Here is a 14842-nt window from a genome sequence, read left to right as displayed (position 1 = left end):
TTATAGAGACTGAACAAGGGTAAGAAAACTTTATCTCTTATTTTCTCAAAACAGCATTTTTCGGGATAGCCCCCTTGTGCTTAAAAGCGACCATTTATATACCTTCAACACTTGTTAGGTCATTAGATGTGCAGGCTGCTTCGATCGTGCCTGTCAGGGCTAACCTGGGCTGAGAGTGACACAATGTCTCAGCAAAATGAAGGAGATATTCGATACAAATTTTCCTCATACGGGAGTCGAAGTCACGTCTTCTGCGTACGATAGCGAATTGTCTAACCGCTGAACCAAATACGCCTACATTCCCGAATGTCAATCCAATTAGATACCAATAACACCAAATAGTTAAAGAAGGTCTTCAAATAACTTGACGTCACACTCATTTAATTATTGAACGAACAACTTTCATCTTAAAGTAAATTATTTTCGTTGAGATACGCCTTTCAATCAAACTGACCAAAACCGTTTGAGCTGAATGTCTCAGATACTCGGAGTCAGCGAGTGGGATTTTGTCTGTTTTTTTTTCAGTTTAAAAATAGTTAAAAATAATTATTATAAATAATGTGTCTATGCCCTCTCGTTTACGCACACGAAAGAAGGCTCGTAGATGAACTCTTCACCGGGTCACAATTTAAACCTTTTTGCGCGGCTCTCGAGGCCTAGAGGTTAAGGTGTTGGCCTCTTATTCAAACGTCCCGGGTTCGAATCCAGGTAGCGACCGAAAGATTTTCTGCTCTAAAATTGTCTCCTTTCACCTCATTTCCTGCTCTCCAGCAACGAACTACCGTCTGCTTTCGTCTTCTCTTTCTGTCCCACCTCATCACCTCCTTTCCCCCCTCCTCTGGGCTCCTGACTCCCTTCTGCAGCCTTTCTACTGCTATTCCTTGGCTCCTTCTTACTGTTGTCTTTCAGCCACACCCCTGATCTTCTGGTAGGAAAGATCTACACATAGTCTTCTCAGACAAGGGCGAAAAATCTCGGACTGCCAGTGTGCAAGTTGCGCACGTTAAAGATCCCTTGGTGGTTTAAATTCAATAAGAGTAGGCTTTGGCCGCCACCAAGGCAAAATTCAAAATTTCCTACCAACTGAAAAAGTTTAATGTGTCCCGCGCGCTCATATGACCTAATGTAGTTACGAGCGCCGTAAAACATTACCAAAAAACAAAAACAAAAACAAAAACAAAAACCCCAACCTTTTGCGCCTGGTGTCTTCCTTTCTGGTTGGAGGAGGAGGGCAGGAAAACGGGTGAAGGGGAACAGTAAGAGAAATAACTGACGAGCATAGCGGTGTCCTTCTGAGAGCTTTCTTTACATAGGAAACTTTTGCTTACAGTTGTGATCTTAATAAACACACACACACACATACACACTCACACACACACACACACACACACACACACACACACACACACACACACACACACACACACACACGAGGACAGACAGGTGAACAAGAATTTATTGCTTTTAAGGACAAGCGGGCTAACCCAGATATCGGAGGTTTCAAGAAATCTTGACCTACACCAAAAGTGGGCATTGCCCTACCTATAGGAAAAGTTTGGTTTCATTGGTGTGTATATTTGTCTGGTCAAAAAGAAAACTCTCCCTGTGTTTTAAAGAAACTGAACAAGGGGCGAAAACTTTACCTTTGATTTTATATATATATGTATGTATGTATGTATGTATGTATGTATGTATGTATGTATGTATGTATGTATGTATGTATCTATCTATCTATATCTATATATATCTATCTATCTATCTGCTACAGATGTAGCCTGAGACTTACTGGTCAGCTTTCTCACTGGATGACCGGAGGTCACGATGACCCATGCAGATCTGGGAATAGTTAATCATGCTTGTTGGATATAATGAACGACTGTCTGTCACGTTGTGATTACCAGACCCAGGCTTGCTCTCACTCGCTGTGAACCAGCTTCGGGGACAAACGCTTGTGAGTAAGTCAAGGAAAGGATTAATCTCTTTGTTTCCGCATATTATTATCCTGCGGGGGAACTTGTAGATCACAGCGTATGAGCGTCAGCTAATACAGAGAGTCACGTGAATGGGAGGACAAGTTTCTGCTTCATCAGCATTAAACTTGGGGTGTACCAGTCAAACCTCCCAGTTTATTACTTGGTGTCTACCAGTCAAATTTCCCAGCTTATTCAGAAGGAAGTTATTCTGTCATACGTTCCATATAATTTGAAATATTATATTTGATAATTGTATGGTCTATCACTTGGAGTAACTATATAGGGAGAGGCCCTAACGTTGCGTCGCCCGCTCAACAGTTCCAACCAAGTTGAAGCCGAAAGGGCGAAGCTTATCGGGCCTGCCGCCATCTTTGTAAGTTCAAAACAATGCAGCGTTCGCAGCGTAATCTTCTTTCAAAACAAGCTGCTCGGACTCCATTGTCTCTCGAAATTTCTTTGTCAATGTTAATTACAGCATTCTAAGCACTCACGTACAGTTGTAATGTAATAAGTATGTTAAAAATCTTACTTGCATCCAATTACCAGCTCATTTAGTCGAATATTTACAGTAATACGTGTACTATGTATACACATTGTGATGGTAAGATAATTTTTTTTACATGTTTTAGAGACAAAATTGGGATAATAAGGATCAAAACAAAATTATAAACGGGATAACATTTGCTGAGTTTTTGGAAGTCGAACTTCATTATTTTTACAAAAACGAAGACTTCTTGATAGTAACAATATAATAAGGACAGTAAGAAATCTTACTTACATCAAATTACCAGCTCACTCAGTCGAACATTTGGTAATACATGTACTATGTATACACATTGTGACGGTAAGATAATTTTTTAAAACTTGTTTTAGAGAAGAAATTGGGATAATACGGATCAAAACAAAAATATAAACGGGATAACAAAATGTGCAGACTTTTCGGTCATAGAACTTCATCAGTGCAAAATGATGTCATCACTGTCATTATTTTTACAAAAACGTAGTCTTCTTGACTTAAATTTACAACAAAATATATTTCTAACAAAATTGAAAATGATTACACAAAAGATGGTAGTGAGGGTGGGATGGGATGGGCGAAGAATGAGGAAGGAGAGGGCAAGGCAAATAAGAGTGAAGTATGATGGTGGAAATTACCCCTCCCCCACACAAAAACCAACAAAAAACAAGAATAAAACAGCGCCCCTCCCCCCAATAAAACGAGGAGGCACCTTTAAAACACCCAGACACTTTATCTAAATTTTACAAAATACTGTTAAGTGTATTCAAAAATTAATAGAAGATTTGAAATGATAGGCTTATAATAATAAGATTTTCAAAACAGATTGCACTAATTTGTGACATTTCTCTCTTGACAATGTCACACACCCTGCACAGACAGACGACACAGGGCATCGAAAATGTTATTCACACACCAAACACACTTCAATGACATTCTTTGACGGCACTGTCGAACCTCCGACGAGACTTCAAAAACAGCAAGGAAGTTACATTTGACACACTGGAGTCAACAAAGGCACCGATGCAGGTTTCACATTTTCAAATGCTTTGTCAACCTTAACAACACAAAACCAGCAATGTAAGCGACATGCAGAGCAAATTGACAAGTATGCCAAACTAGATTTAGGCACATATGTGCAGTTATCATCATGGCAAACTGAATTTTCTGCAATCTTTTTTCATTCTGTTTTTACTGTGAGCTGCATTACGGCTAAATCAGAAGGCACTTCGTCATCAAGTTCAGTGCCATTGCTAGAGACTGATGTTTTTAAAAACATTTTTCGTAGGCCTTTACGGCACTCGCAACTGCATAAGTCATGTGAGTGCGAGGGACACATTAAATATTTTAAGTTGGTAGGAAATTTTGAATTTTGCCTGGGTGGCGTGCGAAGCCTACTCTTATCGATTTTAGACCACCAAGGGACCTTTAATTTGCGCACCTTGCATAAGCGACCTCCGAGATTTTTTCGCCCTTGTCCGAGAAGGCTAGGGGTAGATCTTTCCTACCAGAAGATCAGGGGTGTGGCTGAAAGACAGAGGTAAGAAGGAGCCAAGGAGTAGCAGTAGAAATGCTGCAGAAAGAGTCCGGAGTCCTGAGGAGGTAGGGCAGAAAGTGGAGACGAAAGCAGACGAAAGAGAAAGTAGAATTTTAGAGAACAAAATTTTTCCGTCACTACTCGGATTCGAACCCGGGACCTTTGAATGAGAGGCCCACCGGACCCGAACGCTACGCAAACTGCCATTCGGTCGACACTAAGTTTACAACTGAGAGAACTGAGCTGATCTCACAAACATGGCCGACCGTCGTCTGCAGCGGCTTCACGTTACGCGACTGGCGGCCTCTCCTATTAATAGTTACTCCAAGGTCTACCCGATCAGTTATGACCCCGGCTGAATGCTATATGAATACACAGAAAATATTTCTTAAAAGACACCAACACTAAAAGTATATAGTTAGGAGTCTTGATTGAAGACCACCGGGGGTTACACGAGAACGCATTGCGAGCACGCCAAATTGTACAATTGAATTAAAAAAACAACAACAACGACAAAAAACAAACAAAACAAAATTAAAAACAACAACAACAACAATAACAACAACAACAACAACAACAATAACAACAACAACGACAACAACAACAGTAACAACAACAACAATAATAACAACAACAACAACAATAATAACAACAACAACAACAGCGACAACAACAACAATAACAACAGCAACAACAACAACAACAACAACCCCCCCCCCCCATTAGCTGAGAGCACTCTTGTACACGTTTTCTATACACGGGTGCCTTCCACATTAACTGATGCACCAAGAAAGGGCTCCAAGTCAGCAGTGAACTAACTCATCATGAATTTTTAGACCATCAACTTTCTAACTCTTTTTATTCCTTTATTCCAGCGGACTCTGGTAGGGTTCTAAATAGAAACATTAAAAAAGCACACCCATACACACACACACAAACACACAAACAAACATACTCAGACAGACACAGACACACACACACACACTCACAGACAGATACAGACATACACACACACACACACACACACACACACACACACACACACACACACACACAAACACATCGATGATCTCCCCAACAAGCGAACGACCTGTACAGCTTGATAATACTTTTCAGGTAATCATTTGAAATAGTTATACCACAAAGTACATTAATTGTACTCGTACTGTTATATAATTATGTAGTTTTGGAAGAAATCCATAGTTTGACGGAAAATTGTCGGACACTTCAAGGACGCCTCTTATCGTTTGAATTTCAATTTTGTAAAAGTTGCATGGCGCTCGCAATTGCAATAAGTCATACTGGTGAGCTTATATCATTTTTATTGTTTTACATCCTCTTCGGCACAAACAAGGTAGTATGTCATTTAGAAACAGGCTGAGAAGGATACAGCTTTGCCGACAAATAAAGAAAGAGAATAAAACAGACTTCCCTTTCGGGGACTCGAACTCAATTCTTCTAACTGGTAATACCAAACAGCCTAATGATTGCAACGCACCACAGTCTTCGATTCAAACATCAGCAAGAGCTTGAAAGACGACCTGAGACACACAAAAAAGAAATAAAGCGAAGATTTTCATCAAACGGAATAGGTCAAAGATATTACCGCACGGAAGACGATTGATGCCCGTCTGAAACAAGAAACACCCTTGAGACTTTCCGAACTGTTTATTAAACACTTCCGTCAACCTTCCGTTCTATCTGGTGAGATGGTCGTCCTTGCACTGTTTCAAGCTTTGTAACCTGTTCTGATCGTGTCAAGCCTCAAAGTACATTTGACCCCCGTTCTTAAAGCAAACTAGAAGCGTTTTTCACGCTTGTTGTCACGGTGACTCGCAGGTAACCAAAGTTACTGGGAGTGGAGAAGACCCTGAATGTGTGTAATTAGGCTAGTTATGTTATGAATAGGGTTAAAGTTTACTTTCACTGATTTTAGTATTAACAACAAGAACAAAAAACAAAAAGAAATGAAAAACAATACTAAAAAACAACAAACCCTAACCCCTCACCCCCCAAAAAAAAGACAGAAAAAAAGAAAAAGAACACAAACAAACAATTACCCCTAAAAGTAGGCTCCTTTAAAAAAGAAAAGAGATCCCAGCTGGTAGAAGTAATAGAGCGGAAGTACGGAATCTATCCCTGAGCGCAATGCTTAGCTCTCGGAGTATCACATTTACTGTACTGGCATTTCGTGGAAACTAAACCCAGAACCAGGGCGCTGTCGTAGTCTAGAGGTTACAGTGTTCGCCTCTCATTCAATAAGTCACGGTTTCGAAATCTGACAGCGACGAAAAAAATTATTCTAAAAAATGTTCTCCGTTCACCTCCTATCAAGTTCTCTAACCACGAACTGTCGTCTACTTTCGTCTCCATTTTCTGCCCCCCCCCCTCCTTTTTGCCCCCTCCTCTGGGTTCCTGACTGTGAGCGCACGGGACACATTAAACATTTTCAATTGTTATGAATGAATTTTGAATTTTGCCGGGTGGCGGCAGAAGGCTCTGTTATCGATTCTTGGACTACCAAGGGATCTGTAATGTGCGCAACTTGCCCATGGAACTTCGAAAATTTTCGCTCTCATCCGAGAAGGCCAGGAGTTAGATCTTACCTACCATAAGATCGGGGGTGTGGCTGAAAGACAGCAGTAAGAAGGAGTCAAGGAGAAGCAGTATTGGATGTTATCGAGCCCACGGTGCGCACTTAAAGAGTAAAAAGAGCGATGCCCTCGAAGGAAGATTATCTAGGCCATTACAATTCAAGTCTAGGCCAACATCACACTGGAGGACCATGGAAACCCCTAATAGAGAGGAATGGTGGTGGAGAAAAAAAGGGGGGGGGGAAGGGAGTGTAACCTTCCATTAAGAACATTTATCATTTTGCTCACACTATCCATACATCGTGCGATATGGGGGGGGCTCCAGTGGCAAAGTGATAGACTCAAGAGTACAGTCAAGTACGTGTCGGTGACACGGGGATCAGAAGGGTGGTCATTGGGTTGTGTCCTTGAGCAAGACACGACAACCCTAGCTAAAACAAAACAAAAAAACAAAACATGTCGCTGCACAGTGGAGACCAGCAATGGCATGGTTGTGAAATTGTCTGTATTGAGGTATGTATGTATGTATGTAAGTGTTTTACGGCGCTTGCAACTGCATAAGGTCATATGAGCGCGCGGGAGACAACTAATATTTTCAGTTGGTAGGAAATTTGTGAGGCAGCGTGGTGGAATCAGGCTCTTGTCAAAATAATCAAGTGAAGAAACTTGCATTTTTCCGCTGGTTTGTGAATTTTTATCAAGTTTTTGTTTTTTGGCTCAACACCTTTCATGCCCATTAAAGAATTCATTTCTGTGTAGATTTTTCTGAAAAACGTTGATTAAAGGCACCAAAAAAAAAGTTAATTTTCAGTTACCACGGACTTTTAAGCTAAGGAAATAATTAATCTTTGGCGGCCATTTTCCCACTCTGAAAACAGGTGACCCCCACCTCCTTCATTTGCAAATATCTCAACCTGTCTTCAAGATTAATGAATATTTTTCTCATCCAAATAAAGACAAGTGAACAAGCTTTAAGATGGTACCAATAACTCTACTTGCCCTGAAATTGACAAGAGCCTGATTCCACCACGCTGCCTCCCATTTTGAATTTTGCTCGGGTGGCGGCGGAAGCCTACGCTTATCGATTTTAGACCACCAAGGGATCTTCAACTTGCACACGGGCCCTCCGAGATTTTTCGCCTTTGTCCGAGAAGGCTAGATCTAGGTGTAGATCTTTCCTACCAGAAGATCAGGGGTGTGGCTGAAAGACAACAGTAAGCAGGAGCCAAGGAGTAGATGTAGAAAGGCTGAAGAAAGAGACAGGAGCCCAGAGGAGGGGGCAAAGGAGGTGAGGGGGTGGGGGCAGAAAGTGAAGACGAAAGCAGACGACAGAACATTGCTAGAGAGCAGGAAAGGAGGTAACAGGAGACACTTTTAGAGAAGAACATTTTTCCGTCGCTACCCGGATTCGAACCGGGGACCTTTGAATGAGAGGCGAACACCTTAACCTCCAGGCCACGAGAGCCCCCTGTATGTATGTATGTATGTATGTATGTATGTATGTATGTATGTATGTATGTATGTATGATTGCCAATGAAAACCAAATTGCCCGGTCCTATCGGAGGCGGACGTTAAACTAGGAGGTCCCGCCCCTTAAATAACCTAATAGTGCTGATAGGGGCGTTAAACCCATACCATTTCACCATTTTCACCAAATTGCCCTTCTGGGATCAATTAAAATATAATCTATTAATAATTTTAAATTGACCGCTGGGTTAAGAACACTCATCTGAACCCCTGTCGAACACGTTACTTTGTCCTGCAGCATTCGTCGCTCCGTATATACAGAAACCAGTCTATTTGCATGCAACAGTATCGTGAGTAACCTAACCATTGCAACACCGATACCGGTTTGGACTTCTGTTTTGTTGCAGTTGTTTCTGTTTTCTTAAAGTAGATCTAGCCCCCCCCCCCTTTTCCCAAGCCCCCCCCCCCCGAAAAAAAAGTCGACACGAGTTATAATATTATCATTTAGGAAGAGGGCCGCTTCGACCATGTCTGTCAAGGCCAACCCGGGTTGAGAAGGACACAGCATTCCAGGAGAAAGATCGAGAAACTCATACAGATTTCTTTCTCCCCACTCGGGAATCGAACTCAAGCCTTCTGCGTGGGACGAGGAAGCTCCTCACCGCTACACCACAGACACACTGGTTCAACTTCACTGAAGTCGACCCAGATATGACTTTAAAAACGGGGGTACTCATGAACAAGACAACCCTGCGTGTTCATTTCCCACCTCACTCAGTGGTCTTGTGTTCGCCTCTCATTAACTAGGTTTCGGGTTCGAATCTAGACAGCAATGTAAAATATTCGTTTCTACATTTTTTTTCTCCTTTCCTGCTGTATAAGAATGTTCTGTCGTCAGCTTTCGTCTCTGCTTTCTGCCCACCACCCCCTCACCTCCTTTTGCCCCCTCCTCTGGGCTCCTGATTCTTTCTGCAGCCTTTCTATTGTTACTCCTTGGCTTCTTCTTACTGGTGTCTGTCAGCCTCACCCTTGATCTTATGGTACGGTATGTAAGATCTAACACCTGACCTTCTCAGAGAAGGGCAAACAAACCTCGGAGGTCCCGAGTGCAAGTTGCGCACGTTAAAGATCCCTTCATAGTCCTAGAATTGATAAGAGTAGACTTCGGTCGCCACCCGGGCAAAATTCTTATCAACTAGAAATGTTTAATGTGTCCTAAGCGCTCATAAGACCTAATGCAGTTACGAGGGCCGTAAAACACATACCCCTCAATTTAAAAGAAATGATGTCCTTGCTCCTGAATAATTCGAGCGTTTTGAAAGGAGCTTTTGTCTCGTACTTTGAGTTTTCAAGTACAGTGCTGTCTTGTTCATCCCACACTCCGAATTTATACACATATACATAGAGAGATGAGCAGAGTACGCCTGATTCCCCGTTTGGACCTCCACCCCTTGGCGCTCATGTGACCTCATGCAGTTGTGAGCGCCGTAAAACCTTACTAAAACTAAACGCACACACATACACATAAGCACACAGACACACATAGACACACACACACACACATACACACACACACACACACACACACACACACACACACACACACACACACACACATTCCTACATACTCACTCACACATACTCACTCACACATAACGTGCGCACTAACGCATACACTCTCTCACACACACACGTACACCCACGAGTTTCTTGTTCATCCCACACTCTGGGTTTGCGCACGCACGCACGCACGCACACACTTTCTCTCTCTCTCTCTCTCTCTCTCTCTCTCTCTCTCTCTCTCTCTCTCTCTCTCTCTCTCTCACACACATACACACACATACACACACATACACACACGCCTAGTCACACACATACACTCACACACACTCTCACACATATTCACTCATACACACATTGTACGCACACACGCATACACTCTCTCACATACACGTGCACACACATTTGCTCACACTCATTCACATACGCACTCGCACACGCACACACACACACACACACACACACACACACACACACACACACACAGGCGCGCGCTGCACACACACACGCGCACACACACGCACATACGTACTCACACACACGCACACACACATGCGCACAATGTAGTATTGTCCTAACCTCTGGTTTCTTGGTCAAGATGTCGATTCCAGGGTTAGCCACTTGACAAGAATTTGGATTCAGGAGAGGAGATAAAAGAATAATACAAATGTGTCACGGCACAGTGGAAGCAGGCGGTGGTCAAGTTTTGGGCAAGGGGAGTTATTGGCATAATCTTAAAGCTTGTTCATTTGTTCTTGTCTTGATGAAAACAATCTCCATCTATCTTGAACAGAAGTCGAGATGTTTGCGATTGAACGATGTGGGGTCTCTTGGTTTCAGAAGAAATCTTATTAAGAAAATGGCCGCCAAAGTTTGGTGAGTTCAATAGCTTGAGAGTTCTTGGAAACTGAAAATTTACTTCTTTTTAGGCCTTTAATACGTTCTGCTTTTCTGCAACTAAGAATGACTGAGTCGACAGACTATTGCAGTTCTCAGACACAGTGAGGTTGTATTCTTACTCATTCTTTGACGAAAAAAAAGTTTCTATGTCCTACCTGAAGTAATTGGTCGTACTGTGTTGCAGACACACTTTCAGCCCAGCTTCGCACTCTTCTAGCTATCTCAAGTTGTTTTCAACCATACTCTCACCATCCTCCTCCTCCCTCACTGGACAAAGACCAGGAAGGACTCTCAGTCGCTGATTGTTCCTGCATCTAAAAGTCTAGTAGGGCGTAAATAATTCTACTGCGTGCTGTAAGACTGTCATTAAGGCAAAATGACGTATGGCGGAGTCTTACACTATTATAGTGCGTTCAAAATTCGAGGCGCAACTTATTGTCAAACATTTCCTAAACTATCGAAAATAGACTCTCCAGACTTTGCACAATGATTTGTATCGATTTGTCCTAACAGATCAATATTTCTGTAAACACCTGTTAGCTGTATTCTAGAAAATTCTTTTGAACTAATTAAACATTCCAGTGGGTTGTTTCTACAGATTTTAAAAGGTTCACAACTGGAGCAATATCGCTTTTGAAAGAAAGTATGTCATTTTTTTTCTAATTGCAACATTATGCTTATTGAAAGCATGTTTTAAGAACCTTGGTGCAACTTCTTGTAGGCTAACAAGTTTTGCCACTAAACAGTGTCATCGGTGAGCTGTGACGTAGGCCATAATATGCGTATGTGTGTGAGAAGCAGGAAGTGCTGTGAACAATCCCATTTTTCGGATGACAGAGATTTATGTAGTTTGTATAAACTTTTGAAGAGAAGTTTTTTAAAATTTGCCCTCGGTTGTTGTGGAAAAATACGATTTAGTTATGACAAACTGATACAGACCGCTGTGCAAAGTATGGGGGACTTTGATTCACCCGTAATAAAGATATTTGAAATAAGTTGCGCCTTGAATTTTTGAACGTACTTAGTTGATCGAAGACCATAATATAAATAATGAGAAAACAGAAATCAGTCTGAAAGTGAACTGTCTTCACGCGAGCCTTAGCCACACTCCGGAGTCGATTGCATGGAACAAAAGTCAGCCTTTACCTCATCAATGACCCACATAAAGACGAGACAGCACTACATGTATCTGACGTTTCAAATGTTCCCTAGTAAATCCAGGACAACAATGGGTATCATCAAGTTGCAATATCTTCATATGTTCTGGGCACGTACAGAAATGGAATGAACAGATCAAGGATGAATTCTGACATTTCACTCCAATCAGGCGTCTGCTCCATAAAGGCTGGAAAGATGGCAAAATTGTTCCTTTCATTAGGCGATGTACTTTGTCCAGATAGCCTTGAATATCCCCAAATAAATAACCTTTTCGTTTAGTGTGCGCCATTATCAAATACGGTACTTCATTTGCCTTCTTTTCCTCACACGAAAGTCAACAATCACCCTATAAACCACATTTCAGTTGCCTCTAGTTTATGTTCACTATCCTTAGAAATTCGCTACCTCAGAACTACAAAGTTCTATCTGCCCAGTACCTAGTTTTGAGAAATTTGACGTCAAAGATTTTGAGTCTCATATCATGTCAAGCTTTGTCTAAAGCTATTCTTTGAATATTTTGATAACGACTCCGAATAATGTTAATTTTTTGATAGAGCAGACAGAACATTTGGTTTTTTTTTTTATCTCATGGTCTTAGTAACTTAACTCAAAACAGCCAAACTGTCAGATATAACTTTGTAATTCTACGGTAGCGAATTGTCTAGCCCCCACATCTTTAAGCAAAAAGTCTCCGATAGGACAGAGCCAAAAAGGGCTGAGAGCTTTGAAAGCTTCACAAAACAAACCGAGTTAAAAAATACCATACCCAGTCTAGGATTCAAACTGGGGCTGTGGGTGGTTAGTAGGTGCTCTGGTGTGGTTTGCTCCTTCTTTCCTATCCAACATCTATCATCCTTATCTCCCTTCCTCCTTTTTTGTGCTTTCTTACTCTCTTGTAACTTTAGGCACTTCAGTGAACGCGCTCACTACAGCGTGATTCGGCTTCGGAAAGTCCCATTGGGTTTTGTTTCCAGACATGACGTCTCATCGCGACAGTGGGTTCAAACTGCCCATAATTTTGTTTAATTTAGGGGACCAACATTCAAGTCCGATACATGTCTTCAAAGATCTTTGGATGGCCTTCCAGACGTTTTTTTTCCAGGTCGATGTGCGACTAATGAGTCTCGAGATATTTTAAGTTGAAAAATAGACAATTTTTAACCTTTGATTTTTCATAAATTTTCTGGTCATATTTTTTTCAAACTACCCTTGTTGGTAAATCATTCTTTGTTCTTCCAGAAAACTTATAAATGATTATCGTTGAAGTCTTACCTTGGCTAGTGTAGTCTTACCCTTTTATCAACCAAATCCGCGAAAACCTAGCTGAACCCTTCCACCGTGACATAGAGCAGAGTCGTGACGTCACGCATTTTAGCCCTGAGCTTTTGGCTCCCTCTCTTCATTGTTTTAAATTTACGAGACAAGGAAATGCATTGCCGAGAGATTTTAAAAAAAATTCTGTTTAAAAAGTTAATCAATTTTGGTAATGTTTTATAATCACTGACCTTACATTGCGCCTTAGTTCATTCGATAGTATAAAGAAAACGAGACTTTTTAGACAAAAGTATTTCCTTTTCGCTGAGCTCCCCCCTCCCTCCTTTTTTAACCTTTCATTGCGTAGGGCCTAGATCTAGTAGATCTATGAAGAGTCTGGACTCATGTTGTTATCAGAGTCAAAAATTAAATTGAGGCGCCTATTAAAGTATCTGATGCAATTATTTACTTGATAAAGTTTCTTAGGTCTATTGTTAGTACTGATCCGGATTTTCTTTCTTTTCTGTCGCATGAAAAAAACCGAAAAATGCTATGTACTGGAATGTGGGATCCGCTGCATGCCCCCCCCCCCCCCTCTCTCTCTCTCTCTCTCTCTCTGGGTGTGTGTGTATGCATGTATTTATGTATGTGTGTGTGTGTGTGTGTGTGTGTGTGTGTGATTTCGTGTATTCTAACTAGGGGCGGGCACGAGACGAGCCGAGTCTCGTTTCTCGCGAGTAACGCCCTTCCCGTCACTTCCCGAGCACTAAACTCCTGCTCGGTACCGAGACGTGATACTTGCTCGTTGGCTTGACATAACGAGTAACGGTAACGAGAGTGAGAGAGTGAGAGGCGAGAAATGACAGCGCAGACAGTGCCACCCATCACCGGGAGGGGAGAGGGTGGCGAGACGAGGCGAGTGGGGAGTTGATCAGTGCCTAGGCCTAGGTCGTCTCCCTACCTTCCTTCACCGCCTGCGCCAGCGCAACAGGGCTAGCCTAGTTTCTAAGTTTAGATCCCCGCCACGACGGTCTTCTCGCTAAACGAGCTGCTCGTTCTGTGGGGCGAGAAGAGAAATCTCGGCCACGGCCGGCCTTCTCGCTGAACTAGCGGCTCGAACTGCGGGGCTAGAAGAGAAATTGGTCACGAGACGAGAAGCATTGCCCGCGACACGAGACGGGAAGTATTTCTCGTTCCCGGGACCGGTCTCGGCGAGAAATAAGTCAGTTTCTCGGTCTTCCCGCTCGGGAAGGAAAAAACGCTACCCGCCCGTCTCTAGTTCTAACTCCCCTCCTATTTTCATAATCGTACCTCTTTTTTCTTCTCCATCCCACATTACCTGCTCTTCACCTTCATATACATTTTCTCTATTATATATCCTTCTTGTCGTCTTATTTCTCTTATAATCGCCACTGCCGCCATCTTTCCATGACTCACGGTATTAGTAGCGGAAGCCTATTACTCTTTTCTACTAATGAAACAACCCTGAAGAAAGATGTCAGTTGCAACAAAGTGATCACTTTTGCTCCTCAGCTCTTACTTTACTTTTCCCTTTCTCTGGTATCCTAATGATGTCGAGGGGAGGAGCAGGTTTGGGAGTCTGTGATAGGTATGTTAATTAGTTTTATTGTTCCAGGACCTTTTTATCCCATCCAGTCAAGTCTTTCTTGGTCTTCCTCTTGATTTAAAGCCAATTCGCGGGTGTGGTAAGCTCTAGCCGCTAGTTGTTTCTGTGGCATTCTGGTTAGATGTCCGAACCATTTGACTCTTTGACGATCTAATAAATTAACTACTTGTGAACGTATGGTCTCGTTCCTTATGCGCTTTCCTTTGGTGGCGTTGGTGGTTTTGCGGAGACACCTAATTTCGGGTGCATTGATT

Source organism: Aplysia californica, unplaced genomic scaffold (assembly GCF_000002075.1).
Source record: "Aplysia californica isolate F4 #8 unplaced genomic scaffold, AplCal3.0 scaffold00167, whole genome shotgun sequence".
Taxonomy (NCBI): Eukaryota; Metazoa; Mollusca; class Gastropoda; order Aplysiida; family Aplysiidae; genus Aplysia; species Aplysia californica.
The sequence above is the reverse complement of the archived record's forward strand: the minus strand, read 5'-3'. Positions refer to the sequence as shown.